This window comes from Pseudopipra pipra, chromosome 13, assembly GCF_036250125.1.
Source record: "Pseudopipra pipra isolate bDixPip1 chromosome 13, bDixPip1.hap1, whole genome shotgun sequence".
Classification (NCBI taxonomy): domain Eukaryota; kingdom Metazoa; phylum Chordata; class Aves; order Passeriformes; family Pipridae; genus Pseudopipra; species Pseudopipra pipra.
In genome coordinates, this window is record NC_087561.1 from 6,048,171 (window position 1) to 6,062,137 (window position 13,967).

General features: G+C 47.0%; 1 protein-coding gene across 2 annotated transcripts in view; it reads left to right on the forward strand.

The window, feature by feature from the left end:
- Positions 1–9,120: 9,120 nt before the first annotated feature.
- PASD1 (PAS domain containing repressor 1) overlaps positions 9,121–13,967 on the forward strand; it is a 55,548-nt gene continuing 50,701 nt past the window's right edge. For both annotated transcript variants that reach the window (XR_010433982.1, XM_064669790.1), the window contains exon 1: positions 9,121–9,947. The gene's annotated coding sequence lies outside the window, so the exon portion shown is untranslated. The remainder of the gene's footprint in view (positions 9,948–13,967) is intronic.

Consider the following 13,967-nt stretch of genomic DNA (forward strand, 5'->3'; position numbering starts at 1 on the left):
GAAACTAATTTAATTATGAAATGAAATTCCTATACAGCACTGCCAAAAGGGCAAACAACTGAGAGCTTCACCAAAAGGAGAAAATTGTCAGTCTTTCAGCACATAACCATTTTGTTCTGAACAGCAGCAATTATGGAAATGGGCAGAAGACTGTTTCACTGATGATAAATCTACAATATGTCAAGGAATATTTGAAGATTCATATTTAATTACTGTGACTACACGAATTAAACAGTGGAAAAAAGTTGTCAATGCTGTTTTTTAAAGTAGGGAAATAGATCCAAAGCCAAAAGCAACATCATTAACGTCGGTAACTAAAAGGAAGAGAATTTCCCTCTGGGCTAAACCCTGTGATAAAGGAGAGATGTCACTTGTTATGCACTTTTGAACATGTCTGGCAAGGTTAAGAGGTAAATAGCCAGAATAATTATCATCTCTGTTGGTAATGGTTTTCTCAGTCACATATTTACTCTGAGCACATTCTTGGTGTTTCAGGTTACTCATAACTCTTGATCACAATTCGTTGGGCTTTTTTTTTAACCTCCAGAAATTATTTTAAGGCAAATAACTTTAGAAAACTCCACGCTCCACTAGTTGGCCCAGGCAGGGCAGAGCTTCAGTAAGCTCTTATGATAAAGTAAATGCAACCTACATCCAACTTGGTGGCGTTTGCTCACCCTGTGTCACAGGCTGTGCCTGTTGGGGAGCCACACAAGGTTTGGCATGAGGAAGCACATCTGCCAAAGGGAAGTGTGGGCTTGCAGGTTGTTCAGAGCTGCAGGTTGACCAGGATGAACACAGCAAGGACTGTGTGTGCTTTGTTTTAGTGCATAGCTCTGATCAGTGGCAGCATGCCACAACTGCTCCATGTGAATGGGGAAAGGTGTTTTCAGAAGCCTCTTCTGGAACAAGTGCTACAGGTCATGTAATCCTTTCCCTGCAGTGGGCTGGCTGGCACAGGAGTGCCCTCCATCCCCAAACTGCCTACAGTATCCAGCAGTCATGCAGCCACCCAGGTACACCACAAACAAGGGTTCAAGGAGAGGACTATGGTGAGTTGTTCCTGTTTGATCAGAGGTAGAGATGCACTGAGCTTGCGGAAGTTTTCCCCAGCAACTGGTCTGCCCTGATGGGGCAGCTTTTGGCTGCAGAGTTCATTCCATCTTCTTGCAATGAGAGCCATGCTAAGGTACTGGCCCAGGAGGTGTGGGTGCAAATGCTAGTCTTAACCCTGCTATGCTGTGGGGCCTCACAAAAAATGTTTTTACCTGAATTGCTCATCGTAAAATAAGCAGAGGTTTTTTGTAAGGATTACCTTTGCAAGGCATTTTCAGATGTAATACTGAAAGGGGCGTGTAAGTACTAAATAATAGATAATATTATACACCAGGAAATATCCCACCATAAAATGCAGAAGAATTAATCACTGTGCCTGAAAAACCTAATCTTAATTGGACACAGAATTTTGTAGGATGTATGAATGGGAGCGAGTCCTTAGGAAGATGCTCTGTGTGAAGTGGAATGTGTGCCACAGTGCTTCAGTTGTCATGGCAAGTATTCGTATTTCCCATGGCAACAGAACCAGTAAATAACTGCATAAAAAGCTTCGTCTAGTGACCAGGGCACAAGTTATTTCTCTCATCAGCATCCTTAACTTCAGCACTCTGCTGGAGATGAAACACTGAAAGGCAAGTGTTTCCTTCGGCTTGTGACATGTTTCCTCTTCATAGTTTCATTATGATTCACCCTCCAGTTGCTGTGCTAGTGACACTATCTGTGCCATGTACGTAGTGCTGCGTGGTGTCTGAATTAACTGAAGGAGATGATGACAGGGCAGCAAACCCGCAGTGAGTGCTGCTTTTGTAGAGCTTTGTGCGAGTGCTGCCTAATGCAGGTCACTTGTGTTCTGCAAGTGAAAGGACTGAAGCTCTACAAGAAAACTTTTTAAAATTTGTTTTCCAAGTCTCTTGCTCTTGTTTTTTTTCCTTGGTTGAATTGATTTATTCTGCAAACTAGCACCGCCAGCAGTGTTAAGGGCAGGCAGAAGTATTACGTGGACAAGAGAAGGATAAAAACTCAGGGGAACTAGATGTCACTACGACAGCAATGATGCTCCAAAGAAAAACAGTCTTTTCCTTTAATGAAAAGTAATTTGTTGTAAGCTAGCATTTTCCTAAACAGTGTTTTTCAGTGCTCTGAGAACCCCTGGGCTCTGCTTTGCAGGATCATATTGTTTGTATCCTGTGCTGAATGCAAAAAAAAAACCCAACAAAAAGCCCAAATCCACACAAAACAAAACAAAACTCACCTCTTCAGGCTCATCTGGCTGCCTGTAAATGTGCCAGGAAGGTACTGCTTGGCTCACCAGAGAAAATGGATGCTCCCCTGGAGTAAGAAGGCAAAGGGGGTTCCTTGATGAGGAGAAGACCAGAAGAATTTGATCCTAAGACATTCAGGGGTGCAATGAAAGGTTTGGGGTCAGGATGAGAAGTGTGGCAGTACATAACCGCCCACATGGTCACCATCATATCTGGACCAAGTAAAGAGACAAGCTGTCCAAAGGAAAAAACTGCAATCCATTTCCCATGTCTAACTTCTGCAAAACATTTCCTGAGTTTCATGACAAGCTTGGTCATTAGGCAGCTCCTCTCTCCAATCCCAGCCCTTCATTCACAAGCCCTGACCAAAACTGATCTTGATATTCCTGTTTAGATGAGGAAACTCCAACTGTCTTGTATAATCATTTTCTGTAGACATGCAAAAATGCACTTAGAGCTGCATAATAGAACCTGATTTCACCAGGTTAGTCAGAGGTTCATTTTTACTTATTAGGACTGACTTTTTGCAACACTGCTTGTAGACAAAATCTGTCACATAATACTAGTTTCCAGAATCATAGTCAATTCATTGATGGTGTTCAGCACCTCCCCTGTGCCCAGAAAAACCATGTGCTTTTCTGTGAGTAGAGAGTGCAATAATATCCCACGCAGTTCTGAATATTTTTTGACACATTTCAGTATCATTTTGTGATAGAAACACAGTGATAAAGTCTCACAGACTTAAGATTTAACTTGCTTTTCTTTAGGTATGAGCAGAGTGGCACAGCCTGAGCAACACGTGATGCTTTCAATCCATCCTGCTCCCTGGGTAAAATCTCTATTGAATATCAGGTCACTTGTTTTATGCATTCATGAACTTATTGAGGTTTCTGTGTTTTCAAAAAAAGGCAGAAAAAAACCAGTGGAAAACAGTGGAAGTTCCCCGAGAACCCTGTTGACTTTGGTGCACTTGGGATAAAGGACACACATTTTCTTTCCTGTTTATCCTAAAAGACCATTAAGGGAGGTGTTTGGAGAGCTCTGCCCTGGGGCTCACACTTCAGGCTTCTGTCCTTTTCAGTGTCTGAGTTGTGTTGTCAGTGGTCCCTCAAGACAATCCGGCTGCTTAGTTCTTCTAAAGAACCACCTGCACAGCCTGTGCTTAAAAAGCCACAGCTTGACATTTATAATCCAACTGTCAAACTATGCCTGGTCTTTGTCTTGGAAAGGAAGATGTTACCTTCCTTACAAAGTGAAATCGGGCAGTAGCTTCTCCCAGCCCCTTGTTTCAGGTCGTACTGCTGAGGGAGGTCTCTCCACCAGCAAGGCTGCACAGGGGGCGAGCGGGGCCACTGGAACTGCCCTACTTTGTGCCTGCAAGTCACAGCCATCCAAATGCCACTCTCCAACCCTGTTACCCAATTTTGGACGGAGATTAGGATGTAGTTGGGAGCCCTCTGGCTGCAGCCCAGTCCAGGCAGAACAGCGGAGGTGAGTGGCAGTAGCTGGGAGTAGATGGGAAAGTATGGATGGAGGCAGCTCCTGTCCCAGCACAGCCTTCCCAACCTGTGTGTTCTTTGTCACCTAAATGTCCAACCTGGGGGTCTGGTCACACCCTGGGTTATAGTAGGAAGTTCAGGTGACAAGGACAGCTTTCCCTCTGCCGTGTTTGGTCAGGAGCTCACTGGGTCTTGTTCAGGAGTCAGTCATTGCTGCTCTAACTCAGGATGTTGAAAACTCCATAAGGTGATGATGTTACCATTGCATCTGCTCTGGGTAAAGGCCCAAGAGGAGAAGTGGAAACTTTCAGTGCAAGGAACAGTTGACCTTCACAATTCCCGACTGCTGTGTATAGAATAACTCAGAATGGACAAGTAGTAGAGAGAAGCTTTGAAGCATTACCATCTTGTATGAATAAAGCTTAGCATCAGCATAAGTATTAATAGGAAATATCCATGTTTATCAACGTGGATTTAATGTGCTAAGTGGTAACCACTGTGATTTACTAGGAAGGATGCACCTGCAGATGAGGGACAGTAATTCTGTACTGACTTGTCTGTTCTTCCTCTGCGCTTCACCCATGGGCACTACTACAGCTGTTGCTGTTGCCTAATGCTCCCTCTGCCATTTGTCCTCTGCCTGCTGAATTCAGGAGGATTTGGGCCTTTAACATAATTATTATTAAGTTTCTATTTTATATCCCTGTTCAAGAGGCCCCTCAGCAGCTGATTATACTAATCAGAGGTGACTTAACCCATATTTAAATGCAGCAGCCTGAATTTGTCTTCAGCACAGCCTCCAGAAGATATGAACCCAGCATCAAAGAAAATTAATTCTTAGGTACGTTATCCTAGGGGATCAAGTTAAAATGTGGTCAAAGAGCTTTAGCTTTAGCTTGTATGCTCTCATGAAAGGATGTGGGCAGAAGGCGGCAGACATGCTCTTGTTTGTGCAAGTTTTCCCCCCTCCCTTGTTTGAGTTAGGTAGAATAACAGATCACAAGCATACTTATCAGAAAATATTGTACTGCAGTTAAGAGACAATGCTTTTTCTATTAAAAAATAATAATTATCATTGGGAGTATGATCAGCCACATTAAAAGTATTCTTTAATCATTTTCCAGGCCAAAAATCTGACTTGGGCATCTCTCAGGTTTTCAAATAAATACATTCATTTATCTGGCCATGGTATTACTCCCGCACAAGGAAATACAGGGCCTTAAAAACACCCGAAGTTTGGATACCACTCTTGCTTCTCTAAGAACCATTTAAACCATTTATTTTCTACAAAATAAGGTGCTGGGTGATGGAAATGCAAATATTCTAGCTGGTTCTCAAAGGCTTAGGTGGAATTTTGTCCTAAATGGTGATTAACTCATATATGTTCCTAATCCTTTAAAGTAGTTGCATAAAGATTCCAAGTGGCCCTCGAAGATGCTGGGTGGGAGAGTAAGTAGCTCCTTCTAGCCCACTGGAATGCAAGATTTTGTGCTAAGGGGGAAATCCTGTTCACAGTGGAGTAAATGTGGTTTTTGCTCTGCTTTTAATGGAGTTTCCGTTCCTTTTTCTGAACTTAAATGAGAATGGGATTTTACCCATCTCCTCACATGACTGTGGCGCGAACCTGAATTCTATTTTTGAGTCTTTTTAAATGGGGAAAATTAAGGTGAAACTAAATAAGCCCCAATACATCTCCAGACGGAAAAGGGCTCCTAATTGTTGGGTGTTGCCTGAAGCAGAGACGTGAGCTCTAAGCAAACAGTCCCAGCAGCACAGCAGCAGTGCCAGCAGTGCTCTGGCTGCCGGGGAAGCTGCTGCGTCACCTGGCTGTGCTGTGCTTACAGGTGGCAGCGTTGTGCCTGACCCAAGTGCCCTTCCTTCTCCCCACCACAAGTGCAATTGATGTTTGGGATGAGGAAAAGGTCACCATACCACGGAAAGGAAAATGCACTGCTATTTCCAGGAGTTTTCAGTGAAAGTTCAGACCTCACAAAGATAAGGCTAGATAAGGAATTGCAGGGACAGAGTTCACACGGGCAAACTCTTGGGCAGTATATTTTTATGTTGCAAGTAAATGAGACTAAAACATTCCACAAACTTTCACTATATTCTTTATATTAAATCCAGTAGTTAGTTATTCATGCCCCAGCTTTGATTTTGTTAAATAACCAATACCATAAATCAGAGGCAAGAATTTAATCCACAAAAAGTTCTGTCCTTGGAGAAGATCAAAGTGAGTCCTGTGGTGTTAAGCACACACCTACAGTACTTGATCCTGAAAAAAATTAAATGCATGTTTCAATCAGCCAATCCCTTCTTACTGGTTCCCATGCATTAACCTAAGCCTCTGCCTGAACATTTTCAGTGCTAGGAGCAAGGACCTGTGGAGATGTCCACAGTGCGAGAGCAGGGGTCTGAAAAAGTAGCAAGCAAACAGGTGAGAACCCCAGCAGGCTTTGATGGCAATGGCACTTCATTCCTCTGCATCTACCAGCACTACAGGAAGAGATTGAAAGTCTCTTGGGTGACACAAATACGCACGATAAGTACGTACAGAGAACACAAAGGTGAAATGGCCCTGCTTATCAGGCACAATTAAAATGAATAGAGGATGACTAATAAAGAGGCAGTTTAAAATCTTTACATGACACAGTGTCAAGGCAACAGTGTTGTGCAATAGCACTGACACAATTAACGCTGTGTCCCTGCCTTGGGTAGAGCTGGGTTCCCTCTGGCCTCGCCCGTGCGCTCCCATGGCAAGCGCTGGGTGGGCTCTGCCGCTCCAGCTCTCCGCTCACTGCCGCATCCCGGAGCCACAGCGAGGCCCGCGCACAACCAGCCACCTCGGAGCAAGGCAAGGGTGTTTTTTTCCACTTTGTCGTCTCTATTATTCTCTTTCCTTTTAGTTTGTATTACCCCAGCCTCACTACTCTGTGAAAAGGGAGTTGAATTCATGTTGACATGGGCACGCTTTGTAGTGAAATGAGGCTGAGCTGCCCCATCCTGAATTAGGAGATGGTTCTCGACTTAGCGCTGGGCAATGCAAGCATTTCCTGGGTAGGAATTTTTGCAGTTTGTAATTCAAAAGCTCCGGATGAGATTGTGAATGGGAGTGTGATCTTCCAAAATACAGCCGAAGTTATCCCTCTAGATCATCATTTAATTGTATTAGTGCTTAATGGTGTCTGCCAGGCTGCAGGATTCGCCTACGCAGCAGGGACAGGCTGGGTTTTATATATATATGTTCATATATGTATATGTATTATATATATACGTATATACACACGCAAGAACATATATAACAAAATATATAAGAATATATATAAGAACAACAAAGAATATATATATATGTATATTCTTTGTTGTTCTAATTTTCCAGCCAAAACCAGCTCTCTCTTGGTTTTATTGCTGCTGGCATGTCTTTGCAATGCAGCATTGTTAAAAACTAACAATATAAACAAATTTGAGGCTATGCCAACAATCACTGAGCAGAGCCAAAGCTGCCCAGTGCTGCAGCTTGCTGAGCAGTGTGTGAATTTTGCTGTGGCAGAAATGTCTGTTTCCCCATTCTGTTTTAGCTTTTGGAAAGATCTTGGCGGAAAGCGTGTTATTCTAGATGAGATAATTAAAGTAATTGACATGAAAACTCCTTCACCATTGCTGTAGGAGGAGGGGGCCCTGTGTCTGCCCAGCCTGATGGCTCTAGATGCCAGGGCCTGCAGGGGAGTTGGTTGAAACACTTCCAAGAAAACATGATTTCTGGTCAGAAGATAATATTTTTGCAATTATCAGATGAAGTGGTATTTCCCAGTGGTTTGCTTTATTAGAAGAGAGTGTAGATGCTGTCTGCTGTGCTGGCCAGGCTTGAAGGATGGGGGTGGCCATGGAAGTTTCCCAGCAGTGCAAGCACACCTGGCCTGCTGCCGGCACAACTCAGGGCAATGGCTATGGCAGTTGTACCTTGAGGGGAAACCTGGTGCAGCCCCTTTGGGGCCATATCCTGCTTCCCTGCGCTGCCCACAGCATCGATGTGTGGGTGCTTAAGTTGTAAGTGCCTCAGTTGCAGAGTGCAGTGTTTTCATTATTCTCAATCTACTCCCCCAAATGTGTATCTCCATGCCCATGTAGGGGGACAATGGCATCTCCTCAGTGATGATCACTGGAGTGACAGGGCTGCACTGCAAGCTGCAGAGACACAGCTTAAGTAAAGTAAAAGTGGAGAGAAACTCTGCACTTGATACCTGTTTATATCTTGCCTGAAAGGGAGCAAGAAGGATTTTTCCCCACATGAACGAGGAAAGGGTTGCTGTGTTTGGTGTGACGAGGCTGCATGACTCAAAAAAGCACTCTAAGTGGGAAAAAGAGATTGGCCACTTGTGGCAGGCAGCACAGCCAAGCTATTTGCTTTGCCTCCAGTAAGAAAGTAAGTAAGAAATATTAACTGCATGCAAAGGTGCCCTTTCTCTTGTCCTCATCAATAGCAGCTGATACTCCTCAGGCTTATTACTGTAACAACGTCACTTCCCTTTCCTCACTGGCATCAGGTTTATATTAAAAAACTCACAGCAAAGTGTTTTGTCCACTGTCCCCTTTTTGGTTCTGCTTTTGTCTTCTGTGCTGTGCTTTGGGGCACATGTGGGGAAGGGGACATGCGGGCTCCCTGCCTGCCTATCTGCCTCCCTGCCCCCTTCCTCCAGCAGAACTAAGGGCTGGGAGAGGAACAGGAAATTTGGCTGAGCAAAGAAAGCCAGGGGCGAGGATGCCAGCTGTGGGAAAGGGCTAGTGGGCAATAACGTGCTCCCAGAGGGAGCAATCTCCCAGCATTGCATAGGATGAGGAGCAGCTTTCAGAAAAGAGCTGAAGGGAAGGAAAAAAAACCCAAACCACACACACACAAAAATCTAATTTGTTGGTAAGAGAGTGCACTCAGTTTTGGAAGGGGATTACATGATGCAGCTGCTTGCTTGCCCGAGGCCGGGGTCAGGGACCCAGCGATGTTCGCCCAGGTCGCTCTGTGGCATGACTCAGGCTCTTCCCACCGCAGCGCCGGTGCCTTCCCGGCAATGCCTTGAGAAGAGAGAGGAGGGGGCTGCAGATCAGGCCTGATGCCCCAGCTTTGGTGCCTACTGCTTCCAGATACAAAAAGGAGCATGGACCAAACCCGGGAGATAGGCAGGAGCCCATGTCACGAGTGAGAAGCAGACCCAGCCCGAGTCTCCGGCGGCCCCGCGGCAGCGCCGGCGGGACCCGCAGCTCCGCGCCCGCAGCTGGGCACGGCTGTAGTCGCGGAAAGGGAGAAGGAGAAGCCCGATGTCCTTGGAGAGGAGGGAAAATAGTTACAATGGAGAAAGGGAATTAAAAAAAAAAAAATCTATGAGGAAGGAAGCAGCAAATGTTAAATGGGTGAGTCACGGTACGGGATGACTAATCCCGTCAGGGCACAGCTCGTGCCGCGCAGGGAATCGGTGCCGCGCGGGGAGCGCAGAACGGCTGCGGGACCCGGCGGGCAGCGGGGGCCGGGCCTCGCTCCGCTCCGCGCAGCAAGAACCGGGCAGGGAGCGAGGGAGGGCCGGTCCCGGCCGGGCTCCGCGGCCGAGGCCACCCCGCGGCCGGTGCCCGCGGACCGGCGGCGGTGACCTACTTTCCGCCGGCTCCTCCCGGCGCACGGCACCGCCGCTCCCCGCGCCACCTGCCCGGCCCCGCGCCCAAGGAGGTGCGCGCCGCTCCCGGCCGCTCCCCCCGGGCCGCTCCCCCGGGCGCTCCGCCCCGCGCTCTCCCCGCCGCGGGTGCCGGTGCGGCGGGTGCCGGTGCCGGTGTCGGCGGGGCGGGGGAGCAGCGCGCCTGTGCAGTGCCGGGGGGCCGGGCCCAGCCCGCCGCGTTACACAACCGGCCGCCGCGACAGGCGAGTTTCACAAGTCCCGCCGCGGCCGCCCCGCAGCCCGCGCCCACCCTGCGCACACCCCCGCGCCGCGCACCGCCCGCACTGCCCCCGCCCTGCCCGCGCCCATGCCATGTCACCGCCGGGCTGCGGGACCCCGCGGCCAGCGGTAACTCCTGCCGCCGAGGGGGCACCGCGCCGGGGCTGGGCATGGCACTGAGAGCGGCTCCGGGACGCGCATCCTCCTAGACGGTACGTACGGACCCTGCCGGGGTGAGGGGTGCGGGGGGGTCCCCGCACTTGCAGCCCGCGGGGAGCGAGGGGAGCCCGGGAAGAGCTGCGGGTCCGGTGCGCGGCACCCGCCGCTCCGCCCTGCCCTGCCCTCGTCCAACGCTGCCAGGACCGTCCCAGGTAAGTTCTGTAGAGGAAAATTGGCAGCCGCAACTTAAGTCCTGTGATTTCCCCCTAAAAAAAAACGTGTACTAGCAGGACGGGCACGGGACGCAGGGCAGGTTGTCCGGGGTCTCTGGCTGTAGAGGGCAGGCGGGAAGGGGGGCTCCGGGGCGGGGATGCTGGAGCGCGGCACATCTCGAGGCCGGGCACCGACATCCCCGTCCCGCAGCGGCCGCGGACCCCCGGGCACGGAGAGGCTCGGGAATAGCCATGGGCTGAGCGCAGCTGAGAGCTGCGGGGATCTGGGGTTGGAGCAAACCGATTTTCGGGAGTCTGAAATGGGTCTGATCGGAGTCTGCAAGTTCCGTCGCTGAGGGAATGTGTTTTGCTGAAAACAGTGCGGGGAAAAACCTCCGAAATGAGTTTTGCGCCTAAAGATAGCATTTGAGATCCAGGTTGAAAAGTTACTCCTCCAGCAAGGGTTATTGTGTTGTTTGACTTTATAGCATGTTTACATTATAAACGGGGAATCATGAAGGCTTTGAAAGTCCCTCATATGTTTCAGCCGTGGATTTGTGAATGATAACTCCAAGCCTTGGTCCTTAGTGGCAGAAATTGTAAACTGATTGCTCTGGGTAGCTCACACTGGAAGCACAGGTCGGAGCTGAGCCCTGTGTGACTCATCAGTGAGGTGTCACACGCGCTTTTTTGGAGAGCAGTTGTCCTTTGTAAAGTGCCACAATCCCCGAAGGCAGGAGGCTTCTGAGCCATGGCAGAACAGGTCTCTCCTCGGTGGATTTTGGAGAAGTCCAGCACATCAGTCCCTTTTGGGACACCTAAGTGCCAAGTACCCCTGATTCCTGAATGAAGTTATCTTCTTCAGCTGTAAAGTGGCCCCGGAGATAATGTCCCTGAAATCAAAGCTCTTAAAATGTCCCATGTCGTACCCACCTGGGAGGGTGCAGGATCACCTGGGAGGGCAGGGTTATTTATTGGCTGAAGTTTATTTTGTTGTGTGCAGTGAAAGCAGTGGTGCTGGTTTCGCTGATGGGATGAGATGTTCTGGTGTAGACATGAGAAAATGTTAGGAGTTGCTTCATTTTTGAGCAGAATATTGGTGCTCCTCTGTCCTTATTGTGCTGGATCACTGCTGGCTAAAAATCTGGAAATGGGAATTTGCCTTAAAGAGACAGCTTCATGGGTTTGATATGGAGGCTTTGCAGTCATCACAGGTCCTACAGATGTTGTGTGAAGCAGCAGATAATTTCAGGACTACACAGTGTGAAGCCCTGGTACTGGGTATCTGACAACATGTGCTGTTTCGGCTGGGAATTTGTGTAATTTTTATAAACTTCCTGTGCTGCAATGCCTCTACCACAGTTATCCAGTCAGAAGAAATACATTTGTTTTTTTGTTTTTTTAGAAACTGTATTTAAAAAAAAAAAAGTAATCGTTTTCCTGTAATGTGCTAATCAGGGTAAGCCAGTGTGTCAGTGCTGCACTGGGGAAGCACAGGGCCCCGTGCACTGATGCACCGTAACAACAGCACGTGGGGGCTCTGCGGCTGACGGAGCCCTGACAAATGCAGCAGCCACTAATGAGGAGAGGAGGCTCCAGAGTAAGCCAAAAGTGGAAGTTTGTGTGCAAGGGAGGCATTCGTGTCTCTTGGGCTAAACATGTTTACTACTGAATCTTTAGAATTCTTCTGGAAGATGTAATAGGAAAAATGCAAATGGCTTTAGGAGTGGTTGCTTGCTGCTCATTTGTTCTGTTCATTCCAAGCTGTAGATTACAGTTACTTGATTTAGAGGGAAAAGTAAAATTGGTTCGACTTTTTTTTATAAACTGCACACTTCAGTAAGATATATGATATATGTTCCCGGTTTTAGCCGCTGAGACTATGTCTGTATTAAATTATTTTGTTGGTTTATGGCACACATCAAGTACACAAAAATAGCTCAGGGTTAAAGATTAAAATTAGCAAATGAGTAGTTCATAATTAAAGTCTCATGATGGAGGAAGGAACATTACAGCGCAGAGATACTGATGTTGAATACAATTTCTGCTCATTAGTAATATCAAAAAATTGGTAGGATGTCTTTACAGTTCGGAGCCAGGGCTTGTCTATGCACAGAAGTTGCATTGTTTTGCCCTAAATTACACAACCTCCCAGGATTCACATGTAATGGTACAAAGGTTTTAATGCCAGCATAGCTCATTCCTTCAAGATTGGAGGAATAAGATATGTGCCTATACCACAACAACTGAATTCAGGCTTATACTGGGACAGTTATGGATCCTAGTGGGCTAATATTGCTTTAACCAAAATAGTAAAACCTATAAACCCCAAAATAGTATGAACCAGTCTTTTCTGGTACTATTGAAATTACAGAGCTCTCTACCAGTTCAGTTCCAAATCTGTATTAGGGAAGTCAGGCAGGTAAAGCAACTGTATTCATTTGTTAGGACCTGGGTGAGCCCCTTCTCTCCCATGAATCCTGGCTCGCTGGGGGCCGTGCTCTGCTCCATGTGCCGCACGTTGTCCCGCTGCAATAGCGACTCTGCGCCCATCGGCACAGCCGCAGTGGCACGGCTCGCCTGGCTGCAGCTTTGCTGGGTCTGCCCCGTTCTGCCACCCAGGCTGAGGCCATATCTCTTTTTTCCTGGTTTCTCTGCTACTTTTGGTGCCCACAGGACTGTACAGCACAGCACGACTTGCCCTGTGGCCTGTATGCTGAAGGAGCAATGCCCCCAGGCAGAAGTCCTGTGAGACCCTAATTATTGTTACTCCAGCCTCACTTAAGCCCAGGTTTAAGCGAGGTTGATGTGGTGGCAGGCCCTGACAAGCACACTGGGCTTGCTGGCTGCACATCTGCCCAGCTTCAGAACCACCAGATTCAGTCAAACTGCAGATGTGTGTGCAATTAATGAGAGACTTTTACCTACTTCATATTCCTTTATTGGCTTTGGCCTTGTCTACATGGGGAGATTACACCAATTTAGTTTAAGTCTGTTTTTAAAGTGATTTGATTAACCTGATGTGACCTCACATAAGGATATTCTTATTTTGGTTCGAATTAGCTTATTTGAGTTCAACCAAAACCTGCACTTAGTCAATTTGCACAGAACCGAAATTAGATGTGTCTAAACTGAAAGGAGAACTGATGTCTCTAAATAATGACACAACTTTCTCATGAAAGCAGAACCTTCTGCAGAATCTGGAACAGAGTGTAATTACTAACAAATCTGAAGGCAACTGAAAACTATTCATAGCAAAGTTTAAAAAAAAAAAAACAGGCAAAACTTAAATATCTTAGTGAGACAAATGAAGAAGTACCAATAATCTCAGTCCTGGAATACTGAAAGCAGTGGTGCAAGGCTTGGATGGCTTGCAAAAAGATTCTCCCATGGCTCTTCAGGTGCAAAAGAGGGCAAGCATTTGTGTTCTATACCTGGACTCCCTATACAGTCAAAAATAAAAAAGCAATGCAGGAACTATAGACTGGCAGGTTTGAATGCAATAGTACCCAGCATCTCATGATGTATTTCGTAGGAAAGAATAATTAGACGTGAAAATAATGAGGAAGCAGGCTAAATTACAACAAGATTTTATCAAGGGTGGATTGTGCTAAACTAATCTAATGTCTTTTTTGTATAACAGTTTATTTAGGTGGGGTAAGGCAGGAATGTAGTTTATCTAAAGACAAGCATTTGTTACCATGCCCCACAGGACATTATTGCCTAAAATAAAGATGGTCGTTCAAGACAAGAATTGAAAAGTGGAAAAGGAGCTGGCCAAGGAAAAGATGCAACTGTTGCCTGAGAATAAAGTTATCTGGATGGAGAGAGGTATTCAGAGAAAGTCATCAGCGTGGAGGG